The sequence below is a fragment of the Bombina bombina genome, chromosome 4 (assembly GCF_027579735.1).
Source record: "Bombina bombina isolate aBomBom1 chromosome 4, aBomBom1.pri, whole genome shotgun sequence".
Taxonomy (NCBI): domain Eukaryota; kingdom Metazoa; phylum Chordata; class Amphibia; order Anura; family Bombinatoridae; genus Bombina; species Bombina bombina.
Genome location: NC_069502.1, coordinates 128273268 through 128299673, shown reverse-complemented (window position 1 = coordinate 128299673; position 26406 = coordinate 128273268). Strand labels below are relative to the sequence as shown.

The 26406-nt window shown below is 36.1% G+C and overlaps 1 protein-coding gene across 1 annotated transcript in view; it reads left to right on the top strand.

Moving 5' to 3' along the window:
• KLHL29 (kelch like family member 29) overlaps positions 1-26406 on the top strand; it is a 1611012-nt gene that overhangs the window by 708420 nt on the left and 876186 nt on the right. The window lies entirely within an intron of this gene.

The window sequence follows — 26406 nt, the reverse complement described above, 5'->3', positions numbered from 1 at the left end:
TAACAGTATTTTTTAGCATGATTAAAGGGACGTGAAACCTAAAAATTTTCTTTCATGATTCATACAGAACATACAATTTTAAACATCTTTCCAATTTACTTCTATTATTTAATTTGCTTCTTTCTCTTGGTATCCTTTGCTGAAAGTTTTATCTAGGCCAGCTCACTTGCAGCAGAGAACTTAGTTTCTAGCTGTTGATTGGTGGCTGCATATATATATAGATTGTGATTGGCTCGCCCATGTGTTCAGTTAGAAACCATTAGTGCATTGCTGCTCCTTCAACAAATTATACCAAGAGAATGAAGCAAATTAGATAATAGAAGTTAATTAGAAAGTTGTTTAAAATTGTATTCTCTATCTGAATCATGAAAGAAAAAAAATTGGGTTTCATGTCCCTTTAACGGTCAGGTGGACCTGAAACTGCTGTTTTATCCCTATTTTGCTTCAATAAAGAAAGTTGTTTTAACAAGAAACAATGCTGACGCTACCTTTGTACTTATGTGGAACTAAATTTTTGATATATATATACAGTAAAAACCACTTATAATGATGTTTTTTTAACATACCTGTTAATGGTTAAAGGGGATTAATAGCTTGCTCATAAGTGCTTACATTGTCAACAGAAATTGACATTCATTTAAAAAAAAAAAAGGAATTCTACAGAAAGTTTTTCTCTACTGTAGTTCTCAAGATACCCTCACTGGTAGAATTAAAAGTCAGCTGTAATTATAAAATAATAATTTAAAAGCATATTTCTCTTTTTGTGAAAGTACATTGTTGTATACAGTTATTCCAGACACATGCTCCTGTGTATTACTCAGGTACTCAGGTATAGACTTTGGAGTGCAAGTGAGTCCCATTTGTCCAGGAATTTACTTACTTGATCACAGTTCAGACCAAGCAGGGAAATAAATCAAATCTGGCCTGTTAGAAGTGCATAAAGACTTGAGAAATGCTGCTGTAGAACAACCCCATAACTGTAGAATAATAAAATGATACTTATGAGTTTGAGTCCTGTTTATTAACTTGTAATTGGACAATGTTCCCAGCAACAGAACCTGTCTGACCATGTTTGATGGGAAAGTTAACCTCTGCTCTTACACAGCTAATTCCCCACATCAGTCCAGGATGTTTTAGGTCCTGCCCTTCTAAGGTGGCGGAGAGTTTAGGAAGCAGTGGTCCTAAGTGTTTATGGTAACATATCACATGTTAGACATTACAGCGTTATTAGTTTTGCATGGACTCACTATTGTTTTCAATGGATTTTTTTTACAACTGTTGGGGAATTTAACTCAGTGATTGTTATGCTACTCTAAAAATAATTATTACAGACTGATCAAGTCGAACATATGTGGAAGTAGTCACAAAATAAAGACTAAAAAAAAATAATTTTGTTGATCTGACTATTTTACCTCATTATTTATATATGTGTGTGTAAGTGTGCATGTGTTTATGTGTGTGTATGCAAGTAGTATGTAAGTGTATGTGCGCATTTGTGCGTTTATGTATGTAAGTGTGTGTGTATGTATGTAAGTGTGTGTTTGTGTGTGTGTGTGCGTGTATGTGTGTAAGTGTGCATGTAAGTGTGCGTGGTGCATGTATGCAAGTAAGTGTGTGCATGTGTTTGTGCAAGTGTGCATGTAAGTGTGCGTGGTGCGTGTATGTAAGTGTGTGTTTGTGTGTATGTATGTGTGTAAATGTGCATGTAAGTGTGTGTTTGTGTGTGCATTTGTGTGTGTGTATGTATGTGTGTGTGTGTGTATGTATGTAAGTGTGTGTTTGTGTTTGTATGTAAGTGTGCATGCACGCATGTTTGTGTGTGTGCATGTATGTGTGTAAGTGTGCATGTAAGTGTGCGCGGTGCATGCATTCAAGTAAGTGTGTGTTTGTGTGTATGTGTGTCTATTAAGTGCATTTATAAAGAGTAGATACTCGTGGTATGTATTTCTGCTGATATATTAACTTAGAAGTTCCTATTAAAGAAAGGACTTTACTGAGACTGAATCCTGTTTGATCCTGCTAGCTACTTTAATGTTATCTTTACTGAGCAGAAATAGTCTACAGCTGCATATTTCTTACATATACGTGTGGTACTTTCAGCCTGTGTTCTTGGCCGCTCTGTTTCTTATGTATCTGGCACTCTGCTGTTGTCTCTACATGTCCCTGTAGCTTCCTGTGATTTGTACTTACTGTAACTGCCATTGTGAACCTGAAACGCGTAGTTGTTTATGTAGCCATTGAATGCAGTTTAATTTGTACAATTCTAAATCTAAATTAAATCTGTATATAAAATGTATTTACAAATAATAGAATGAACATGATTTATTGTTTTTATTTAAAAGCAAGGAAAAATACTTTAGAAAGAACAAGGAATTGTGTGATGTTAGAATTCAGAGAGGGAAACAGATGTTCTTTCCTAGGATTCCTTATTGTTGTCATCAGAAAACTATAGCAGCTTATTACATCCCTCTCTCTGCTGTGTGCATATGGGCTCATTTTGTTTCACAGTGCCTTTACTTTTACTGTTTAAATTGATATGAAACCCAATTTTCTTTCTTTCATGATTCAGATAGAGCATGCAATTTTAAGCAACTTTCTAACTTACTAATATAATAATTTTTCTTCGTTCTCTTGGTATCTTTATTTGAAAGCAGGAATATAAGCTTAGGAGCCGGCCCGTTTTTGATACATCACTTGGGTAGCGCTTGCTGATTGGGGGCTAAATATTTTTTAACGTCCCTTTAAATTTTAAAAAGACACCATGGGCATTCAAGATCATTTTTTTTTAAGATTACCAACAATTTAGGCACTCACTAAATGGTTTTCCACCTCTAAACTCAATTTTCCTGTTATATTGTATAAGTAATTTGTTTTATTTAGTAACTGAAATAATGGATTTTTTAAAGGGGTTATGAACATGAAACCCACATTTTTTCTTTCATAATTCAGATAGAACATAGAACATTCCACTTTACTTCCATTTGTCTAATGTGCTTCATTCTCTTGTTATCCTTTGTTAAGTAGGCTTAGGAGCCTAGCTGCTGATTGGTTGCTGCACATGTATGCCTCTTGTCATTGTCTCAACTGTTGTGTTTAGATGGCTCCCAGTATGTTCCTTCAACAAAGAATGCCAAGAGAATGAAACAATTTTGATAATAGAAGTAACAATATCATATCTGCTTACGTTTCTTTGTTTGCACCTTTATCCAACTGAGAATCCAGTATGTCAATAGAAGCACAAACGGCAAAATGTAAACCTATTAACTGCGTAGTTAATTTTTATTAGACTAATTAGAATAGCTCAGGGGATTCTGAATGCAGGTAAAATACTAGCTTGTCTGCCAACTCCTAGACAAAGAATATAAAATAATAATCTAATCTGTTGTGTTGCTGGACCCGTCAATGCTATCTGCCCTCTAGTATATTACTTTGCTGAACCAGACCGACCTAACGTACTTGTTATTGTGTCAGAAAATAATCCCTTGCGGTAATCGTGTTTTCTCATTCCTTTTACACACTTGAAGATTGTCAAGAAAATGCTTAAAAGTTCTTTGCGCTCATTAGTAAGTTGCCGGAAACAAAAGGTGTTTTTGAATTAAATTAGATAATACTAGATGGTATTCTGCTCGCTTTCTTGTTGAAACCTACTTAAGTTAACCTCCACAATATCTTGTAATGTTTGTTTGAAGTTCGTTTTTTTTTTTTACAATTAATTTAAGAGTAAGGATTCATGAAATAATTTACCATGAGAGGAGAGATTGCAAAAAAATAAATAAAATAAAAATGAATATATATATATAAAACAAACACAAATTACATTTACTAAGATTAGAGAGACCTCTCCTCAGACAGATTTAATTCCTATATTATATTATATTTGACAAGGTGTGGAGAAAATTCCATTTATTTAGGTAAGATTCTTAATAAAATAACATATGAATTATAAATAGAATCATTTTAAACTTCTTCATGTTTAAACTTCTACATAATGTCCAACCATATTACAATTATTATTAAAACATAATTTTGCATAATATGTTGTCCCTTTATAATTAAACTAGTCCTAAAGCCTGTGTACACTGGCCATTTTCTGCAGTGCAGCAGGCCCATCGCCCGACCACGCCCCGTCTTGCCCGCCTGGTCATGCCCCGCCATACTCGTCCATCCGGCCCCGCCACGCCCGCTCCCGTCTATCCTCTCTGCTGTCTGTCCTCATGCTTCCTTACAGCCATGCCAGGTATGTTTGTCTCGCGCTGCAGTCTCTACTGCGCATGACAGCTTCGGACAAACATACCTGGCCTATTATTATATAGGATGATGATTATTATTATTATTATGTACAATAAATAAATAAAAATACAAAAGCATTTTTAATAAAAAAACAAAAACCCAGTTTGTATCGTTTTTGGGTGCATATCAAATAAAGTCTGTAACTTTGCGTGAAAAAATACAAATATTTGTAACCTTCTCAGACAATCAGTAATGGAGATTGCACATAGTTTCCTGCACAGGAGCTGCATTGTTTGTGATTTCCTGGAACAAGATTTTACCTGTGTGTTTGACCTCTTTGCAGGTGGTAAACCAATGATTTAGAACATGGGATATTTGCTTTAAAATGCCCTTTTTTTGCTGATATATACTATGCATTCATAAGGTGTCTTTAATGTCCCTTTAAGCGAACATTAAAGGGACATTAAACAAGGTAACATTTTTCTATTACATTTTTATTTATGTGTAATGAACATACTTTGCAATATACTTCCGCTTGTTATTTTGCCCTCTTTTTATGTAATTTCGCTCTGAGGTTTTTCTAATTCCCAGAACATGAAATACACCCTGCTGATATCTAGGCTAACCAACACAAGGGATCACAGCACTCCGTAGATAAAAGTAATATCCTTTATTCAGCACATGTTAAAACCAAGGTGATATCGGAAGCCACAATAAAATCAATCAAGTGAGTTGAAGGGGAACTAATACCCCCACAGCATCAGACACGTTTCATGCCGCTGATTAGTGAACTAGCGATATCCCCTTATGGCTTTTAACATGTGGCTACCGATATCCCCTTATGGCTTTTAACATGTGGCTACCGATATCCCCTTATGGCTTTTAACATGTGGCTACCGATATCCCCTTATGGCTTTTAACATGTGGCTACCGATATCCCCTTATGGCTTTTAACATGTGGCTACCGATATCCCCTTATGGCTTTTAACATGTGGCTACCGATATCACATTATGGCTTTTAACATGTGGCTACCGATATCCCCTTATGGCTTTTAACATGTGGCTACCGATATCCCCTTATGGCTTTTAACATGTGGCTACCGATATCCCCTTATGGCTTTTAACATGTGGCTACCGATATCCCCTTATGGCTTTTAACATGTGGCTAGCGATATACCCTTATGGCTTTTAACATGTGGCTACCGTTATCACCTTATGGCTTTTAACATGTGCTGAATAAAGGATATTTTATCTATGGAGTGCTGGGATCCCTTGTGTTAGTTATTGTTTCCTCTCGCCTGGACAGAGGCGTGTTTTCCCTTTTGCACCCAGTTTCAGTGACTCTCTATCAGAGTTTAGAGCAGAAGACTGCCATTGCACTACACTCGGTTTGAGCATCCTGCCCAGTTTTCCTTGTGCTTTTGTTATCTAGGCTAACCATGCTACATAACTTGCTCTAATTGACTTTAACTGATAAAAACTGCAGATCAATGTATTTTATATTAACATTATGACCATTGCTAATTTTGTTGTCCGAAGACTCAAGCCTAGATGGGCTCCTCCAAATAAGGCAAATAGTGGATGGAGTTCGGCTGCAGAAAACCACTTGCAGTGTTTTATGTTATGCTATAGCAAGTCAAGAGAAATGTCATGTAAATACAAGGTTTTTACTGTCCCTTTAATTAAAGGAGAAAACCACTGTGCATTACACTATATATACAATATATATATATATATATATATATATATATACTGTATATATACACACACACACACATATATATATAAATATATATATATATATATATATATATATATATGCTAAACTATAGTTCGTAATATATTCTCAAAAATGTATGCAGACTTGAGTTAATACTTTCAGACAGTGGAGGCTATTTATTATAAGATTTTTTATCAAATGTTCAAAGTACCTCTGTGGCAAACAGCTATTCTCATAGGAACCAAAAAGCTAACAATAACAGTGTATGGTGTGGTACAAGATTTTTATACCCTAGTGATTCTCCCAAGCTTTGCTGCTTTCTGCTATAACGATTTTGTATATTTTCAATAAATATTCATACTTTAATCTTTTCATACATTGGCTTATAGCAAAACTCGCAACAAGAAGCCCGTCCTACTCAGAAGAGATGACCTCCGAACAGCATGGGTTCTCGCAAGTACTCATTATTAACAGCTCTCCGGGCACTCTGCATAGTCTTTGAAAATGTTCATTTTTTCTGAACAGCAACTTCACACTGAAGAAGTTTTCCAGTTGTTGCATTTCCCTAGTTACATAAAAATTATAATGTTGGTGCGATAATATTAATATATAGCACATCTACTGCTTTAGGCATTCAACACATAATTCAGACTTGGTTTTTACAGGGTAGGATTTTAAACATTTTCTACTGTTTGCTTTTCTATATATATCAAGAATTAGACAATATCAAATTTGTATAAACATGGCAAGATTACAAGTGGCAAGTTGTTAGTGCGGAACGCGATAAGCAATATTGCGACCACGCTAACTAGCACACATATTACAAGTTGAAAGTAAAAGGTTGCGCTCGAGTGCAAATCGAACCTGCACTAGAAGAACTAACATGTCTGGAGATGTAGCGTAAACTGTGAGCATTAAAAATAAATGTTCTAAAAAAAGATATCCAAAACATTTCTAAATAAACTATTAAACTCATGTATACACTATTTAATACAAATAAAAAGATGTGAATATTAATAATATATATAAAATGAATATGGTATATGACAAGGTGTTTGACTGGAAAGGGCTCTCATATATATATATATATATATATATATATATGTGTGTGTGTATATGTATACATGTTTATATATATATATATATATATATATATGTATATACATGTGTATTTATGTTTTTATATGTGTAAATATGTATATACATACATATAAGCACATATATACACATGTAAAGTGTATACATTTTTGAGCCCTTTCCAGTCAACTACCTTTAATCATGCAATATAATTTTTTTAACTAATATTTAGATTTTATTGTCTTTTGAATAAAAATACTAAACATTACGATGTTCTTCACTTAGCAGAAAATGTTTTTGTTTATATATATATATATATATATATATATATATATACAATACATATCTATATCTGTATATATTCATATAGGTATAGATATAAACTTTACAAAAAGCTAATCTGATATATATACTGTACATATATGGCAGTAGTTTAGGCAGGAACAGCGCTCATAGAAAGGGAGAGAAGAAAAAAAACAACCAATAGTATAATTTGTACACACAAAGGTGATGTGTTTTGAAATGCAAAAAATGTGCTCACCTTGTAAGACCTCAAACATGTGAGGTATGTTCATGGAGGGGATATGTATCCCTATCTGTGTTAAAGGTGCGTCTTTATTTTCTGCTTCCACCTCTTGTAGTATGGTATAGAAGTGGTGATGAAATCGTGGCTCCCAATCAGAGTATTTCAGATGGTTTACGTCTTGTCCTAGGAAAACAAATGACTCTCCAGTCACAATGCTGATATAAAAGAGGATTTATTGTTGAATTAATGTATACAGTAAGATGAAAAGATCCAGGTTTTCACCTACGCATAGTTCAAGATAAAACAAATGTCTCAGAGTAAAATATCTCACAATGGAGATTTTAAACGTTTGCTGATTTAGTAACAGTTGAATAATGCTCAGTTCGATCTGCCAGTAAAAGTTAAAAAAAAACCTTGCTTAGGTGAGGCGTTTCTGTGAAAAACAGTAAGGTCCTGTTGGAGATACACACGAACAGTCCTGCTGAGTCTTTCAAACACAGTTTGCATCTAGTCTCGCCGGACCGTGACGTCACTAAGTGGGCGGTCCCTTACTAGTTTCATGAACACTTGGTTCACTTCATCGGGAGAGACTATTTGCATTTTAATTTCATGCATTGATACAATGCATATGATATATGTATATATATAAACATTTTAAAATAAGAAGAACCTTGTTATGCAAAGTATTTTTTACTTTGGGTCTAGCGCTGTTGGTCTGGTACGGTGTTGAGTTAGTACACAAGCAATAACTGTTAGGGTTTTTTAAAAATGTGGTCTTTAGATGTCGTTGGAGAGAAATTAGCATGGTCACGATATCCATAGTCCTGAAGTTAGTGCGCCTGATCTTTTAAACACGCACTAACTTTTTACTTTCAACTTGTAATACGCAGAAAAAATATTTAGAGTGCCACTTTTAATTTAGCTTATTGTGGGTACTATATAAATTTTATAATTTTTAAAAAATGCATGTAAGATTTGTAGACTTTGGGATACAGGATGTTGCCTCATTATGAGTTGGTATGACGGAAACTTTACTTCCACAGATGAAGGAATGAGACATGTTTATCAACTCTCAACTTATACTTGTATGCCTTTGAAATGGTAAATTGGATAAGGCTTAGAGATTTGCCTGCTCTGTTCACATAAGATATGGAGGGGTTGGCAAGACGCTTTTGTTCATTCTAAATTATTATTAGTTTTTGCCAAACAAACTAACAAATTTTTCTTTTCAAAAGATGTTGGTTTTTTTAAACTCTAACCTCCTCAGTTGTATCCTTGTTTTGGGATATCAAGAGAAGCAAACGCCACAGTGCCAGTTGATCTGTCTCCCAGCCTCAAGTACACTTGCTTTCAGGAATGTAACATTTTTAAGACTTTGTCTATGCAAATCAAAATTGAAATGGAATCTTTAAGCATTACATGTTGAAACAGTGGGATACTTGTTTTGGTCTTTCTAATTTAAACTTATGTCCTTTCACACATCCCTATAACATGTGTGTGCACAGTATAACTGATTTGAAATGCAACAGATATTGAAATGCATTGGAGTGGAACTTACTTTGCGTTTTATCTTAATGTAGGTAGGTGAGCTTAAATTCTTTGGTCAATATATGTTAGTTAATCATAGTAACATAGTAGATAAGGTTGAAAAAAGACCGAAGTCCATTGAGTTCAACCTATACAAATCTAAAATACTTACAAAAAGCTCCAGTTAAGGTTAAATAACCCCACTAAAAGGTGACCCATTTAATACTAGCAATCTTATCCATTAATTATTTTTATATACAGAAATGTATCCAGACTATTTTTAAATGTATCTAGGGTATTGGCATTCACTACCATCTTTGGTAATGAGTTCCACAATTTTATTGCTCTTACAGTGAAAAAATGCTTCCGTTGCAGGAGATTAAATCTCCTTTCCTCCAGCCTTAAATTGTGAACTCTTGTCAGAAACAATTTTCTTGGAATAAACAGATCTTCTGCCATCTCTGTATATGGGCCTTATATATATATTTATATAAAGTAATCATGTCACCTCTCAAGCGCCTTTTTTCTAAAGAAAACAGACCCAGTTTGGCTAGCCTCTCCTCATAGGTTAAATTCTCCAGTCCACGTATTAGCTTTGTTGCCCTTCTCTGAACTTTTTATAGTTCTGTAATATCTTTTTTTGCGATCGGTCCCCAGAACTGCACTCCATACTCAAGGTGAGATCTTACTAGGGCTTTATATAGTGACAGAATTATGCTTTCCTCCCTTGAATCAATGCCTCTTTTAATACATGCTAGTATCTTATTAGCCTTTGAGGCCGCTGCCCTGCATTGTGCACCCATCTTTAGCTTGTTATCTATTATTACTCCCAAATCCCCCCCCTTTTTCCTATAAGGTAGGCATTCTTTTTCTCTAGAACCATAAATGGTCCAGTTTTGGAGCTGACCAAATCAGCTCTTGCACAAACTCTAATTTCTGTATGACTATGATTTTATTGCATTAGCACAAGAGAAAAATCGGTATTGCATTTGCTATGGAGAGTTATTTTGGTAAATTAAACAGCTGTTCTAGATTTAAAATTGTGGTTGTTAACAGATATTTCAAAAAGAGTTGAGTAGTCCTGGTGAGGGGGTCATCAGTTTGCATATCCCCCTTTTCCCATGTTTACTGCTCTCCTTGTTGAGATATATTCAACTTTAAGAATTGGGGTTGTTGCAGCTGGGTCCATATTTCTTTATCAGAAACAACAGTAAATAAATAATTTATCTGAACTAGTAACATACCGGTAGTTTACAGCACTCATCATCATATATTGTTGCGGCCTAGATTCACACAGGGCTCGATTTATCAAGCCCTTCTCTCCCCTTCAACTGCAGGGTCGCACAAGCGAACCTACAGTCAGGATTTATCAAGCAGCACTCATCAGACTGCTGCTTCCCTGCCCTGTTATACACGTCTTAGGTAGAGAATTTCAATCTCCCTGGTCTCTTCTGATGGGGGAGATTGACAGATCCTGCCCACTCATGATTGAGAGTGCACGGACAAAGCAAAACAGATGCGTAGGTTACCATGTTTCCCATTTGTGTGGTTTTAATTATTTTAACAGTTTAACAATATCTTCTTGGTATATTTGAAATATTTTATGTATTAAGCAATAGCGATACGAAATTTTACAGTGCTATACAAATAAATGATAATAACAATGGCAGGAATGTCCACTAACGATAAGATTGGAAAGATAGGCAAAAGTTGCCTCATTGAGTTTTTAAGACATGATATCACCTTTACCTTGAGGCCCTCTTGACCTCAACCTTTACCTTTACCTTGAGACCCTCTTGACAACAACCCATACACTCTTTTGGGTCGATTTATCAAGCTGCTGCGGATAAAGGGCGCATATATGCGCCCCTGTCCGCCGCAGCTCGCCTCTGGTGGGCTGAATTCCCCTGGTGGAATTCATCATTGCACATGAGAGCTAGTTTGCGCTTGCGTGCAATCCCGCCCCTACGCACGCACAGCCAATCACGCGCGGACGAGATTGAAATTCGCCGCCTTAGAGGACTAAGGCAGGGATGTGATCTTTGTTAGCTAGCTTTTTAAATCTCCGTGAAGCATAGTATAGTGTCTGGCCCATGCAACTCCAATAGTAATCATTGTAATTCTATGCAATTGCTGATAGAGAGCCTGCAAAATGAAAAAAAAAAGTAATATCAATATCCCGCATGACGGTTTTGTATAAAAAATTGTAGTCATTTAACCTTTTTTTATCTCTGCTGATGATGCTGGATGATGCTGGTTTTATTTGTTTGGGGAAAAATGATTCAATTAATGCAAATAAGATTCCCAAATGGAAGACAAGCAATATCTTCCATTGTGATGTATTTTTGTTATTTGCCTGTCGTATTAGCAGAGCAGATAAAGAAGGCATTGCTGTGCTGCATTCATTTAAAACTGGGACATCAAGAATATATAGCAACAAATATTATTGCTACGGCTCTCTCCATCTTGTTGCTTTGCGTCATTTCTCAGCGTTATCTCAACATTGTCCTATTGTCCTTGTTCTTGCATTGCATCAACAATCAGCAACTAATACATCAAGATAAGAAAATGCAAATTCATTTTTACACATAAAACTAAAAAACAAAGTGCTGAGTAGCCATATCTGGCTCAGTAATAATGCTATAGGCAAATAATAATATTAACCCTTTCCTACCTATAGCTTTAAATGCTGTTTTGAACCTCCAACATTTATGAATAGGTATTATGGATTCAGGAGGTTGAGGGGGCATTTTGTGAGCAGGGCTGTGCTGGGAAGGGACAGTTTGACTGTCTGGAATTTTAATATATTTTTCATATGCTGTGCAATAATAATATAATAGGGATCTTCTCATCTTGCGCTTATCATATATTTTTGTTTAAGAGCATGTTGAGATTTGTAAATTTTACTTTAAAACAAAACATAAAAACCATTCACATATTTTGGAAATTACCTCGTATATTCAGTCAGCGTAGTAGATTTGCATAATCAACAAATGCAAGATAACAAGACAATGCAATAGCACTTAGTCTGATCTTCAAAAAAAATTCTGACAATTTTTAAAAGTTTTGTCTATTTCCACTTCCCCTGTACCATGTGACAGCCATCAGCCAATCACAAATGCATACACATACCATGTGACAGCCATCAGCCAATAACAAATGCATATACGTATATGCTGTGAATTCTTGCACATGCTCAGTAGGAGCTGTTGAATCAAGAAGTTTAAATATAAAAAGACTGTGCACATTTTGTTAATAGAATCAAATTGGAAAGTTGTTTAAAATTACATGCTCTATCTGAATAATGAAAGTTTAATTTTGACTTGAGTGCCCCTCAGTATAGGAAACCCAGAATGTTTTCTTTCATGATTCAAATAGAGCATGCAATTTTAAACAACTTTCTATTTTACTTCTATTATCAATTCTTCTTTGTTCCCAAGGTATCTTTTGTTGAAAAGCAGGGACGTATGCTTAGTAGCCAGCCCATTTCTAGAGCACTATATGGCAGCAGTTTTGCAAGAATGTTATCCATTTGCAAGAGCACTATATGGCAGCAATATTTCCTGCCCTGTAGTGCTCCAGATGCCTACCTAATAGAAACGTTTTTTTAAATGGTATGCTCTGTCTGAATCACACAAATGTTTGGGTTTCATATAACTTTAAGCACATATACAGTATTTATTTTTAAACAGAAAAAAGCATGTTGTTTATGCTTCAGTATGGAGCAGGGCACATTAATACTAGGGATGGGCGAATGTGTTTATATCCGAATTCGAATGTTAGAACGAATGTTATTGTAGAAATTCACTTTACATAATAGAATGTTGATAAGAATGAATATTCTTAAAAATTCAATTTTCGAATTTTATTGACAGTTTTCGAATGTCACATTCAAATTCAAATGTCACATTCAAATTCGAATGTCACTTTCGAATATCACATTCAAATTTGAATATTACATTTATAAAACACAATTGTAGACTCGAAACACTATTTTGAATGTCACGTTTGAATCGAATATCACATTCGAATCGAATGTCACATTTGAATTTGAATATTATATTTATAAAACACAGTATTAGACTAGAAATACTATTTCGAATTCGAATGTCACATTCGAATCGAATATCACATTCGAATCGAATATCGCATTTAAAACACAGTATTAGACTAGAAATACTATTTCAAATTCGAATATTACATTTATTAAACACAGTTGTAGACTATAAATACTATTTCAAATTTGAATGTCACATTCGAATTCGAATGTCACATTCGAATTCGAATATTACATTTCGAAATTGAATGAATACATAGCTAAACATTCTATTATTCAAACGAATATTTTCGAATTTTATTGAAAAATTCGAAAACGAAAATTTGAAAATAGAATGTTGGAATGTTATATAAACATTTGAAATTCGATTCGAACGAACGAACGAATGTATCAAAATTCGTTTAAATTTTGAATTTTTAGAAACATTCCCCCATCCCTAATTGATACTTCTGTCCCAGTATGATTTCCCTTTCTTGTATTTATTTTGTTGTACCCTGTGTACAGCGCTGTAGAATTTGTTGCTGTTGGCACATTAAAAAAAAATATATATATATACTGTGTGTATATATATATATATATATATATATATATATATATATATATATATATATATATGTATAGATATGTATAGATATATAAAATATAAATACGTATTTTTATATCCGGTTCATTAAAAGCTAATATTAAATTATTAGCTTTTTGACAGGATGCATCACTTTTTTTATTCCTTGGGTCCTTCCTTCCTTGTAGAAACTACAGGCAGAAAATACTTTTGTACACAATGTAACAGGTATAGACTGCAGACAATAATAGGCCTAAAAAACAATACTCTCTCTGTTAGAGACTGCTACCTTCCTAAGGTTCTTCTAAACCAAACAACACAAGCAATTATTTTTCGTGCGCAGAGCTGCAAGAGGTTCAATGTTTTCATTTATTTCCAAATAGTATTAGTGAGTCAGATGACGATTATAAGAAGATTTATTTCAATATTTAAAACAGAAAGCTTAAAAGTTCTTTTAGGATCAAGTAGCTCAACACATTTCAACAAAATGTTTGTTTTTTTCAAGAGCAGAATAAAAACTTATTGAACCTTTTGCAGACCTGTGTTGCCAAGAAGAAATAACTGAATTAAGAAATAGGCTACTGTGGCACTTACATTGGACCACATGACAATGAGTAGCCCATTTAAAATATGTAAATAACCAGGTTTCATCAGTTCATATGTATTTCTAAGCCTAAAACATTATCTCTTATATGCTCAAAAGAACACCCATAGTAGCTCTTACATTGGTTTCATCCAGAACAATAGCCACATATCATTAAACTCTAACACAGTGGTTAACAAATGTATTTCCAGTTTAGCTTACTGGACGAATGTTGAGAGATACATACTTTTTCTTATTAATATACAGTATGTAGGGTATAACAGAGTAGTTAGTAGCCAAATGGGAAATTCTCTGAGCTATGCCTCCCTAACTGCCACAATTTGTCAACACCTGTTTGTCTATGTGCAGACAGGTTGTAGAGTTAGAGGTAGGAATAACAACTGGCATAGGGCTAGATTACAAGTAACGCAATATTTAGCGCTCCCGCTCAAGCGTTACATTTGCGTATTACAAGTTTAAAGTAAACATATTACAAGTTGAAAGTAATAAATGTTTGCTCGATCGCTAACTCAATGTGTGCAAAAAGCCAAACTTTGAATATTGCAACCAAATTAACGTATTCCCCCATAGACTTCAATAAAACAAAAAACACCCTTATTCGCACACAGACCCGATTGCGTTTTCTCAAGTCTGTTAACTCGACATCAAAATTATTAATATTTCATATAGGAATATCTATTTACAAAATACATGTTTTTCATGTGATGAATATTACAATAAGAAATATTTACAGTAAATACAAACCTATTATAATCTCTAAATATTATAAAAAGTGCAAAGAATCATTCTTTTTTGGATACACTCATTCAGTGACGTGCAGTGACATCAGAGGCTGGTGAGGCAGTGGCTAGGATACGCCTTCATTCTTTAGATATCCTTTGTTGAAGAAATAACAATGCACATGGGTGAGCCAATCACATGAGGTATCTATGTGCAGCCACCAATCAGCAGCTACTGAGCATATTTAGATATGATTTTCAACAAAGGGCATCAAAAGAATGAAGAAAATTAGATATTAGATGTAAATTGGAAAGTTATTAAATTTGCATATGGGTTTCATGTCCCTTTAAATGGTGTCTTGGAAAACTGGTCAACTTAGTAAACATCTGATTTTAGTCTAAAAGGATTATAACAGAAACTCTTGCCAGATAACACAATGCTTGCTCTGATTATGAGATCTAGAAATCCATGCCCATTAAAATATGTTTAAAACATACTTTTTACTTTAATGCTGCAAATTATGCTTATAGATTATTTCATTATTCAGTAAATATAAAAATGTCTTGATCCAGTGGCGGCTGGTGAAATTAAAAGATGGTGGGGTGCTTGACCCCACCCCTTTAAATAAAGCCACACCATCAGATATCACTACCAATTCATTAATTAAATAAATAAAAGGTAGACAGAAACACAGAAAAGCACTCGGAGGGAAAGGGAGAGAGAGAGACGGTGGGAGAGAGACACAGAGGGTTAGAGAGAAAGAGAGAGAGAGACACAATCACACACAGAGGGTTAGACAGTGAGAGACACAATCACACACAGAGGGTTAGAGAGAGAGACACAATCACACACAGAGGGTTAGAGAGAGAGAGACACAATCACACACAGAGGGTTAGAGAGAGAGAGACACAATCACACACAGACGGTTAGAGAGAGAGAGACACAATCACACACAGAGGGTTAGAGAGAGAGACACAATCACACACAGAGGGTTAGAGAGAAAGAGAGAGAGACAATCACACACAGAGGGTTAGAGAGAGAGAGAAATAAAGAGAGAGTGATAGACACAACCACACACAGAGGGTTAGAGACAAAGAGAGACACAATCACACACAGAGGGTTAAAGAGAGAGAAAGAGAGACACAATCACACACAGAGGGTTAGAGAGAGAGAGAAAGAGAGAGAGACACAATCTCACACAGAGGGTTAGAGAGAAAGAGAGACAATCATACACAGAGGGTTAGAGAGAGAGAGACAATCACACACAGAGGGTTAGAGAGAGAGAGAAAGAAACACAATCATACACAGAGGGTTAGAGAGAGAGACACAATCACACACAGAGGGTGAGAGAGAAAGAGAGAGACACAATCACACACAGAGGGTTAGAGAGAAAGAGAGAGACACAATCACACACAGAGGGTTAGAGAGAGAGAAAGAGAGAGAGACACAATCACACACAGAGGGTGAGAGAGAAAGAGAGAGACACAATCACACACAGAGGGTTAGAGAGAGAAAGAGAGAGACACACACAATCATACACAGAGGGTGAGAGAGAAAGAGAGAGACACAATCACACACAGAGGGTTAGAGAGAGAGAAAGAGAGAGAGACACACAATCACACACAGAGGGTGAGAGAGAAAGAGAGAGACACAATCACACACAGAGGGTTAGAGAGAGAGAAAGAGAGAGAGACACAATCACACACAGAGGGTGAGAGAGAAAGAGAGAGACACAATCACACACAGAGGGTTAGAGAGAGAAAGAGAGAGAGAGACACAATCATACACAGAGGGTGAGAGAGAAAGAGAGAGACACAATCACACACAGAGGGTTAGAGAGAGAGAAAGAGAGAGAGACACACAATCACACACAGAGGGTGAGAGAGAAAGAGAGAGACACAATCACACACAGAGGGTTAGAGAGAGAGAAAGAGAGAGAGACACAATCACACACAGAGGGTGAGAGAGAAAGAGAGAGACACAATCACACACAGAGGGTTAGAGAGAGAGAAAGAGAGAGAGACACAATCACACACAGAGGGTGAGAGAGAAAGAGAGAGACACAATCACACACAGAGGGTTAGAGAGAGAAAGAGAGAGAGACACAATCACACACAGAGGGTGAGAGAGAAAGAGAGAGACACAATCACACACAGAGGGTTAGAGAGAGAGAAAGAGAGAGAGACACAATCACACACAGAGGGTGAGAGAGAAAGAGAGAGACACAATCACACACAGAGGGTTAGAGAGAGAGAAAGAGAGACACAATCACACACAGAGGGTTAAAGAGAGAGACACAATCACACACAGAGGGTTAGAGAGAGAGAGAGAGAGACACAATCACACACAGAGGGTTAGAGAGACACATAAGGGATGAGAGTCAGAGGGGGAGGAAGAAAGACAGAGAGAGAAAAAGACCATGGGGGAGAACAACACATAAGGAGAGAGATGGATAGATAGATAGATAGAGAGAGACACACACACACACACACAAGGGGGGGAGAGGGACCACTGCATTTTAAAGTAATAAAACAGCAGAGCTACAGAGAGTTCAGAAAATGAGTCTATAATTTAGTGTGAAGTACAGAGGCAAGCTGCTAAGTTAGTGGGTGTAAAGTTTGAGTAAACAAAATACAAAAACGACCCTGCTGTAAAAGAGTAAAAAAAACACTAAACCACATTCATTAAATTATCATTTTCACTAACAGAATCCCTTTCAGTAAAATCTTACTTTAATAAGATGTGGCTGAAACACTGCTCTCTTTGCCTCTCTTCCTGCTCTGTCAGGATTCAGGAAGTGACAGTGGCACATTCCACTGCACTTAGAGGGGAAGAACAGAACTCTCTTTTTCACTTTAGCAAAGCTAGCAGGTTCACAGGACAGCAACAAAATATATGAAAGTTGTTTTTTTCCGTTTTTGTTTTGCTTTATATGATTTAATATACAGCCCCAACCCTATGTTCCACTTACTAATGCCTCTCGCTGGATTGGTTCAGCCCAAATAGGACTGCCTCAAATAAAGCACTTATGGGCCATGCAATGATCTTAACCACTTGCATCCAGTAGGTGGCGCAGCATGTTGTGTAATGGAGGGCAGACCTGCTTGTGCCTCTCCATTGCACAACATGTAGCTGTGAGAAAAAAAATGCTGGGGGAAAAAATTACAATTTTTTTTTTTTTTTTTTAAAGCCAATAAAAAAAAATATATTTTTGCCCATATGAGAGGTGAAGCACTGCCTCACCTGACTCTAGTGATTGCACATCATTGCACTCACTATTGTGTGGGATGTGTCCTTATTTGAATATTTACGTAAATGCTTAACCACTACTACTTATGTTGACCCATATAATAATTTACCAAGGTCAATAAGTAGACACCTAACACTGATCATTTTTCTTCCTTCCTTTTGTTCTTATATGAATTTATGTGTTTAGATGTGTATATATGTCTGTAAATACATATGTACACATATAAATACATAATACATATATACATACATATACCCCTTATCGCTTGCAAGCAACAGTTAGAGCACCACTTGTAATCTAGCCCACAGTCAGTGAGTTGATGTATTATTTTAATAGGAACAGTGATGTCCCAATTGGTGTTCTTACCCACAGCCCAGAGGAGTTTTAATTACTGGGGGATTTCTAGTGGATACTTTGTGACTTTAAAGTAACACCTGTCAGACTAAATCAAGTGTAGCCTATGATTACATTTAGATGCAAGTTACATTACCATAGTGGGAATACAAGAAATCGAAGAGTATTGTATCAAATGACCAACAAGAAAATGAAGACTGCGTTCTATCACATGACTAGCCATACAGGTGCCCCTCTGAAAAAAGGCAGTCTTAGGCAGTTGCCTGATTTATTTATATATGTACCCCTCACTTTTTTGGCCAGACTCGGAAATACCACAAATTCACTTACGTCAATTGCGTATCCTATATTTTCAATGGGACTTGCATAGCGCTGGTATTACGAGTCTGACCAGAAGAGTGAGCGGTAAACCCTCTCCTGTCAAGACTGGTACCGCATTTTAAAGTCAGTAGTTAAGAGTTTTACACTACAACGCCGTAGCATAAAACTCTTAACTAAAGTGCTAAAAAGTACACTAACACCCATAAACTACCTATTAACCCCAAAACCGAGGCCCCCCCACATGGCAAACACTAAAATAAAAATTTTAACCCCTAATCTGCCGAACCTGCATCGCCGCCACTATGATAAACATATTAACCCCTAAACCGCCGCACTCCCGCATCGCAAACATTAGATAAATATTATTAACCCCTAATCTGCTGTCCCTAACATCGCCGCCACCTACCTACATTTATTAACCCCTAATCTGCTGCCCCCAACGTCGCCGCCACTATAATAAAGTTATTAACCCCTAAACCTAAGAAAAACCCTAACCCTAACACCCCCTAACTTAAATATAATTTAAATAAATCTAAATAAAATTACTACAATTAACTAAATAATTCCTATTTAAAACTAAATACTTACTTACTTATCTTAATTAGGTACAATAGTTATTAAATAGTTATTAACTATTTAATAACTACCTAGTTAAAATAAAGACAAATTTACCTGTAAAATAAAACCTAACCTAAGTTACAATTACACCTAACACTACACTACAATTACATTAATTACCTAAATTAAATACAATTAATTACAATTAAATAAAATTATCTAAAGTACGAAAAAAACAAACATTAAATTACAGAAAATAATAAAGAAATTACAAGATTTTTAAACTAATTACACCTACTTTAATCCCCCTAACAAAATAAAAACCCCCCCAAAATAAAAAAAGCCCTACCCTACACTAAATTACAAATAGCCCTTAAAAGGGCCTTTTGCGGGGCATTGCCCCAAAGTAATCAGCTCTTTAACCTGTAAAAAAAATTACAATCCCCCCCAACATTAAAACCCACCACCCACACAACCAACCCTACTCTAAAACCCAACCAATCCCCCCTTAAAAAAACCTAACACTAACCCCCTGAAGATCATCTTACTGGGAGATGTCTTCACCCAACCGGGCAGAAGTTGTCCTCCAGACGGGCAGAAGTCTTCATCCAGACGGCATCTTCTATCTTCATCCATCCATCCTGCGCAGAGCTGGTCCATCTTCAAGACAACCGACGCAGAGCATCCTCTTCTGACGACGGCCGACGACTGAATGAAGGTTCCTTTAAATGACGTCATCCAAGATGGCGTCCCTTCAATTCTGATAGGTTGATAGAATTCTATCAGCCAATCGGAATTAAGGTCGAAAAAATCCTATTGGCTGATGCAATCAGCCAATAGGATTGAACTTCAATCCTATTAGCTGATCCGATCAGCCAATAGGATTGAGCTGGCATTCTATTGGCTGTTCCAATCAGCCAATAGAATGCCAGTTCAATCCTATTGGATTGGAGTGGCGGCGACATTGGGGGCGGCAGAGTAGGGGTTAATAAATAAAATGTAGGTGTCGGTGATGTTGTGGGCGGCAGATTAGGGGTTAATAATATAATGCAGGTGTCGGCGATGTCGGGGGCAGCAGATTAGGTGTTAATAAGTGTAAGATTAGGGGTGTTTAGACTCGGGTTCATGTTAGGGTGTTAGGTCTAGACATAAATGTATTTTCCCCATAGGAATCAATGGAGCTGCTTTAGGAGCTTTACACTGCTTTTTTGCAGATGTTAGTTTTTTTTCAGCCGGCTCTCCCCCATTGATTCCTATGGGGAAATCGTGCACGAGCACGCTTTACCAGCTCACTGATAACGTAAGCAGCGCTGGTATTGAGGTGAGATGTGGAGCTAAATTTTGCTCTGCTCTCACTTTTTTGCGGCTAACACCAGGTTTGTAAAATACCCGTAATACCAGCGTTGTCTGTAAGTGAGCGGTGAGCATAAACTGCTCGTTATCACCGCACAGCTTGTAATGCAAAACTCGTAATCTAGGCGATTGTATTTTATCACAACTTGAGCTGCTCCTGGTAGACAGAACAAACTTGTGATAAATGAGACTGTCCGGGGGCTCAGCATGTGATGAGAAATGTGATAAATAAGAAAAAGATTTGGATAGGGAACATTATGTCTGGAAGTGAAAGTTATCCCTGTCTGACTAAACAGCAAGGAGGGAGACAAAAGAACAAATTTGTTATCAAATCACATATAATTTAAAGGGACATGTAGCATTGTGCTCTGATGTACCAATAATGGGAGCTTAATAATTGTGGTATTCTTAGGATATTTTTTTTAACTTTGTAAATTAACATTTTTGTGTCCAGCTCCAGACATTCACAGGTACTGGTGAGATGTCAGCACTTCCTTTTTTTTTTTTTTTTTTTAACTTTCTTTATATACATTAACAGCACAGTTGTTTGAATTTGTTATGCCAATCATCTGCTGCACCACCTGCCCATAGAATCTATCTTAAAGGGACAGTTTAACCAAAAAAATTCTCTGCTTTAAATTGTTCCCAATGATCAATTTTACCTGCTGGAGTGATTTAAATTGTTTATAAGTTGCTCCTTTACCCTTCTTTTGGCATTTGAAATAGCTGATTTAGCCTGTGGTATCCCCACCTATACTAAAAGTTTCCTATACTGGAGTCTATGCTATTGACAAGCCTATGTTAACACAGCCAGCAGAATAAATTACACTCCCAATGGGGTGCAGGATAGTTAAGTAATAGAATGTTAATTTTCCATTGTTCTCTCTAAGTATTGAGCTTTTGTTTACTAACAAATATAAGAAAATATAAGGAAGCATGTGTATGTACACAAAGTGATAACATAATGAGATATGATATTACCTGAATCTCAACCCATTGTGGCTGTGGTTTAAAAGCACAAAACCAGCTACTTCATATACATAAATAAACCTCAAAATGTAATTTCTCATACATTTTATACTCTATAGTTTGTATAACAAGTCATTGAAAATACATTAATGGAAAAACTATTTTACAATGTACTGTCCTTTTAAATGTGCTCTCCTAAAGCTGAGTTAAAGCCTGTGGATTATGTAAAACAGGTTGCATAACCATTTTACAGAACATGCAATTTTAAACAGCTCTCCAATTTACTTCCATTAACAAAATGTGCAGTCTTTTTATATTTTCACTTTTTGAGTCACCAGCTCCTACTGAGCATGTGCAATAATTCACAGAATATACGTTTATGCATTTGTGATTGGCTGATGGATGTCACATGATACAGTAGGAGTGGAAATAGACATAACTGAAATTTGTCAGAAAAAAAACTCCAACTTATTTGAAGTTCAGACTGAGTGCTATTGCATTGTGTTTTTGTCATGCATTTGTTTATTATGCAAATCTACTATATTTACTAGTTTTATGTTTTTTGACACATTTGTATATAAACATGACAAAAGGGCAGAGAGTCATGTATAAGACTCATTTGGGTGATTAAGGAGGTTTGATTCTTTTCTCTTATTTTACTTTAACTTTTTTATTTTTATATGAATATGCCAATTTCTAAGAAACAATTTTTAATATTTTATGGTGTTTATTAATATGATTAGTAGCATTTGCAGACACGCGGTACTGTGCCTAGAAATTATAATTATTTGTTTTAAACTATGTTTGTTTATAACCATATATATTGAATATGTTAAGCATGATCTCCATGGAAACTACTGGTAGAGGACAGATCTTTAGAGAAACGGGTGTTAGTAATCGCCTATGAGCCTATTATAGGATAGGTGATAGTTTATATAGCAAGTTTATGTTTATGGTTTTATTTAGCCTGAAGAAAAAGCCCTGTGTTGGCTGAAAAATGCGTTGCTGTTTTATAAATAAATTTTAGTTTTGTTTTATACACACTTGCTTGATTTTGTGTTTGGCTTCTGGCATTGTTGTATTGATTCCTGTTATAGCTGGAGTCCCAGTCTGCTTGTATGGCACCTGATGGTGCAGCAGATATGTAAGTGTTTTTATTCTTTACCCACTTTATCTAGTTATACGGTGCTGGGCCATGTGGTGTTGTGTCTTTATACCATACAGGTATGCTCCATATTTCATACCTCCCAACATTTCAAAATTCAAAAGAGGGACAACCCCCCCGCGGCATAAAATTTGAAATGTGGTCGGCGGGGCTTAAAAAATCATAAGACCAAAGTAATATAAATAACATTCTAAATTATATCATATATTTTAATACACAGGCAGCAAATCAAACACAAGCTCAAACCACTTGTATGGCTATGTGAGCTATGTATTTAATAAGCCTTTGCAAAGACATTGCTAAATATATTTATCTTATTTGGACATTTAATAATACATTCTTTAAAACTGCTCTTTGCATTCCCCATTAATATTCTAGATTCTGGCCTTTAAAGTCAGCAAAAATGCACAGTAGCACACTACATAGAATACACTTACACATACAGATACACACACACTACATAGCATACACTTATACATGCAGATACACACACACTACAAAGCATACACTTATACATGCAGATACACACACTACATAGCATACACTTATACATGCAGATACACACACTACATAGCATACACTTATACATACAGCTACACACACACTACATAGCATACACTTATACATGCAGATACACACACACACTACATAGCATACACTTATACATGCAGATACACACACTACATAGCATAAACTTATACATGCAGATACACACACACTACATAGCATACACTTATACATGCAGATACACACACACTACATAGCATACACTTATATATGCATATACACACACACTACATAGCATACACTTATACATGCAGATACACACACACTACATAGCATACACTTATACATTCCGATGCACACACACTACATAGCATACACTTATACATGCAGATACACACACACTACATAGCATACACTTATACATGCAGATACACACACACTACATAGCATACACTTATACATGCAGATACACACACACTACATAGCATACACTTCAACATGCAGATACACACACACTACATAGCATACACTTACACATGCAGATACACACACACTACATAGCATACACTTATACATGCAGATACACACACACTACATAGCATACACTTATACATGCAGATGCACACACACTACATAGCATACACTTACACATGAAGATACACACACACACACTACATAGCATACACTTATACAGGCAGATACACACACACACACACACACACACACATTACATAGCATACACTTATACATGCAGCATACAATTATACATGCAGATACACAGACACTACATAGTATACACTTATACATGCAGACACACACACACACTACATAGCATACACTTATACATGCAGACACACACACACACTACATAGCATACACTTATACATGCAGATACACATACACACACTACATAGCATAAACTTATACATACAGATACACACACACAGTTATGGATACAGATAGACACACACACTACATCATATATGAGTATCTGTAATTCATTGTATGGGGTCATGGGGTTGGCAAGCACATTAGCTGGCAGTCTGCTGCTGCCACTGTTCATTACCCTGGTGTTAGCACTGCTCATTGTATAAAACTGAAGGCATGCTAGTATTATTATCACCAGGGGTTAGACATCATCACTACCAGAGGTAGGTTAGAGAGGTCACCATTACCCGTGGTCAGAGTGTATACAGCCTTCTTACTCCTGCTTAACCCACACACCATTCATTTTCCACAGGGAATCTAACAGGTATCTAACCCTGTCAGAGCAAAGCCAGCTGCTTCTGAGTATGGGCCCAACAAATTTTTTTTTTTTTTTTTAAATGCCTGGGGCAAATCGGGACAGATGGCTAGCAACCCGGGACAGGGGGACAGACCCCTAAAATCGGGACTGTTCCGCAAAAATTGGGACAGTTGGGGGTATGATATTTTGATCCACTACCATCATCTGATTGGACCTGGACACATCCTATAAAATTAGCTGCACAACTGTGAAGTTCCAGTCTGCTCAGCAAGCACCTATCAGGTGCTTTACATACCTCTATACAAGAATGTACTAGGCCATTTGGCACCTTTGTGTTTTCTATATTTATTGCAGATTCCCTTTTTTTTAGAGACTGACCACCTCTCAATAAAGAGCTGCCAGGACAAGGTAAAGCACTGGAGAATTTATAAATTTGTATCTGTTTGACTTTTATTTTACTATTATTATAATTTTTATGTTGATCACACTTGAGTGCGCTCCCTAGTCGCTATATGTGTATGTATGTGTGTGTGTGTGTGTGTATATATATATATATATATATATATATATACTGTATATATATTTTTATAAATTAAAAATAACAGAATATTCATTTAAACATCTGATGTCATATACATTCCAGTAATTTTGTCACATTTGTATACTTATGTTAACATGGTAAAAGGACCATAATGTAAAAACAAAATGAAAATAAACAAAGAACAAAGGTTAATGCTTGCATCGAAAGGGTAGGTTTACCGTTCCTATGCTTGTAGCGGTATGAATCTCAAGGTAGTCATTAATGGTCTGTTAGTTGTATTACATTATCAATTTGACTGGAATAGAAGTTCTATGGTACGGAAATAGACCTTTGCGAGATTGCTTTATTGTTGACCAACATGCGGTCTACCGAGTAAGAAGGCAGAAAGTGGTGAAAAGTTCAGAGAGAGGGAGGGGAAAGGTTGAATGAGAAAGAAGGGGGTTTCAAAAGAGGCTGAAGAAAAAGGTTTCTGACTCTCAGAGTAAGGGACCATGGCCCTCCCATGTGGATTCCATGTTGTTACAAGTTAAGTACTAAGATTTACAGGGGTGGGGGAGTGTGTGGGGAGGATAGTGTTGTGCTAGGTGGTTGTATAGAGTCTTTCCAATGAAATCTGGTATTCAAAAAGAAAGCCAAATTGTTGCGTTTAAGGTACCCATATTCCTCAAGTTTAAAAAGCTCAGTTACCTCATCTATCCACATAGATATAGTGGGAGTATTTGGTGTCTGCCAACCATGTGCTAAGTCCAAACTGCAGGACAAGAGATTTGAGTTTGCAAGGTGTTTTTGGAAGGTCATTGAGTATGGCGATATTTGGGGTTAATTTGAAGTTTGTTGTAAAAAAGACTGGAAAAAAAGTTTCTATGGCTTTCCAGAAGGGCTGGATTTTTATACAGAACCACCACATGTGTAGCAAGTTCTCTTGATTGCCACAACCCTCCAAGATTTTCCAGATTCGTCTGGTTAAATTGTGTGTAACCTCATCGGGGTGAGGTACCAGCTGAGTAAAAGTTTGTTGAGTTCAAGTATCGATGGGGAGGTTGAGGATTTCTTAATTGATTTAAAAATTCTGTCCCAGTCTTGTGGCTCAAATTGGGTGCCAAGTTCAGAGTGCGATTT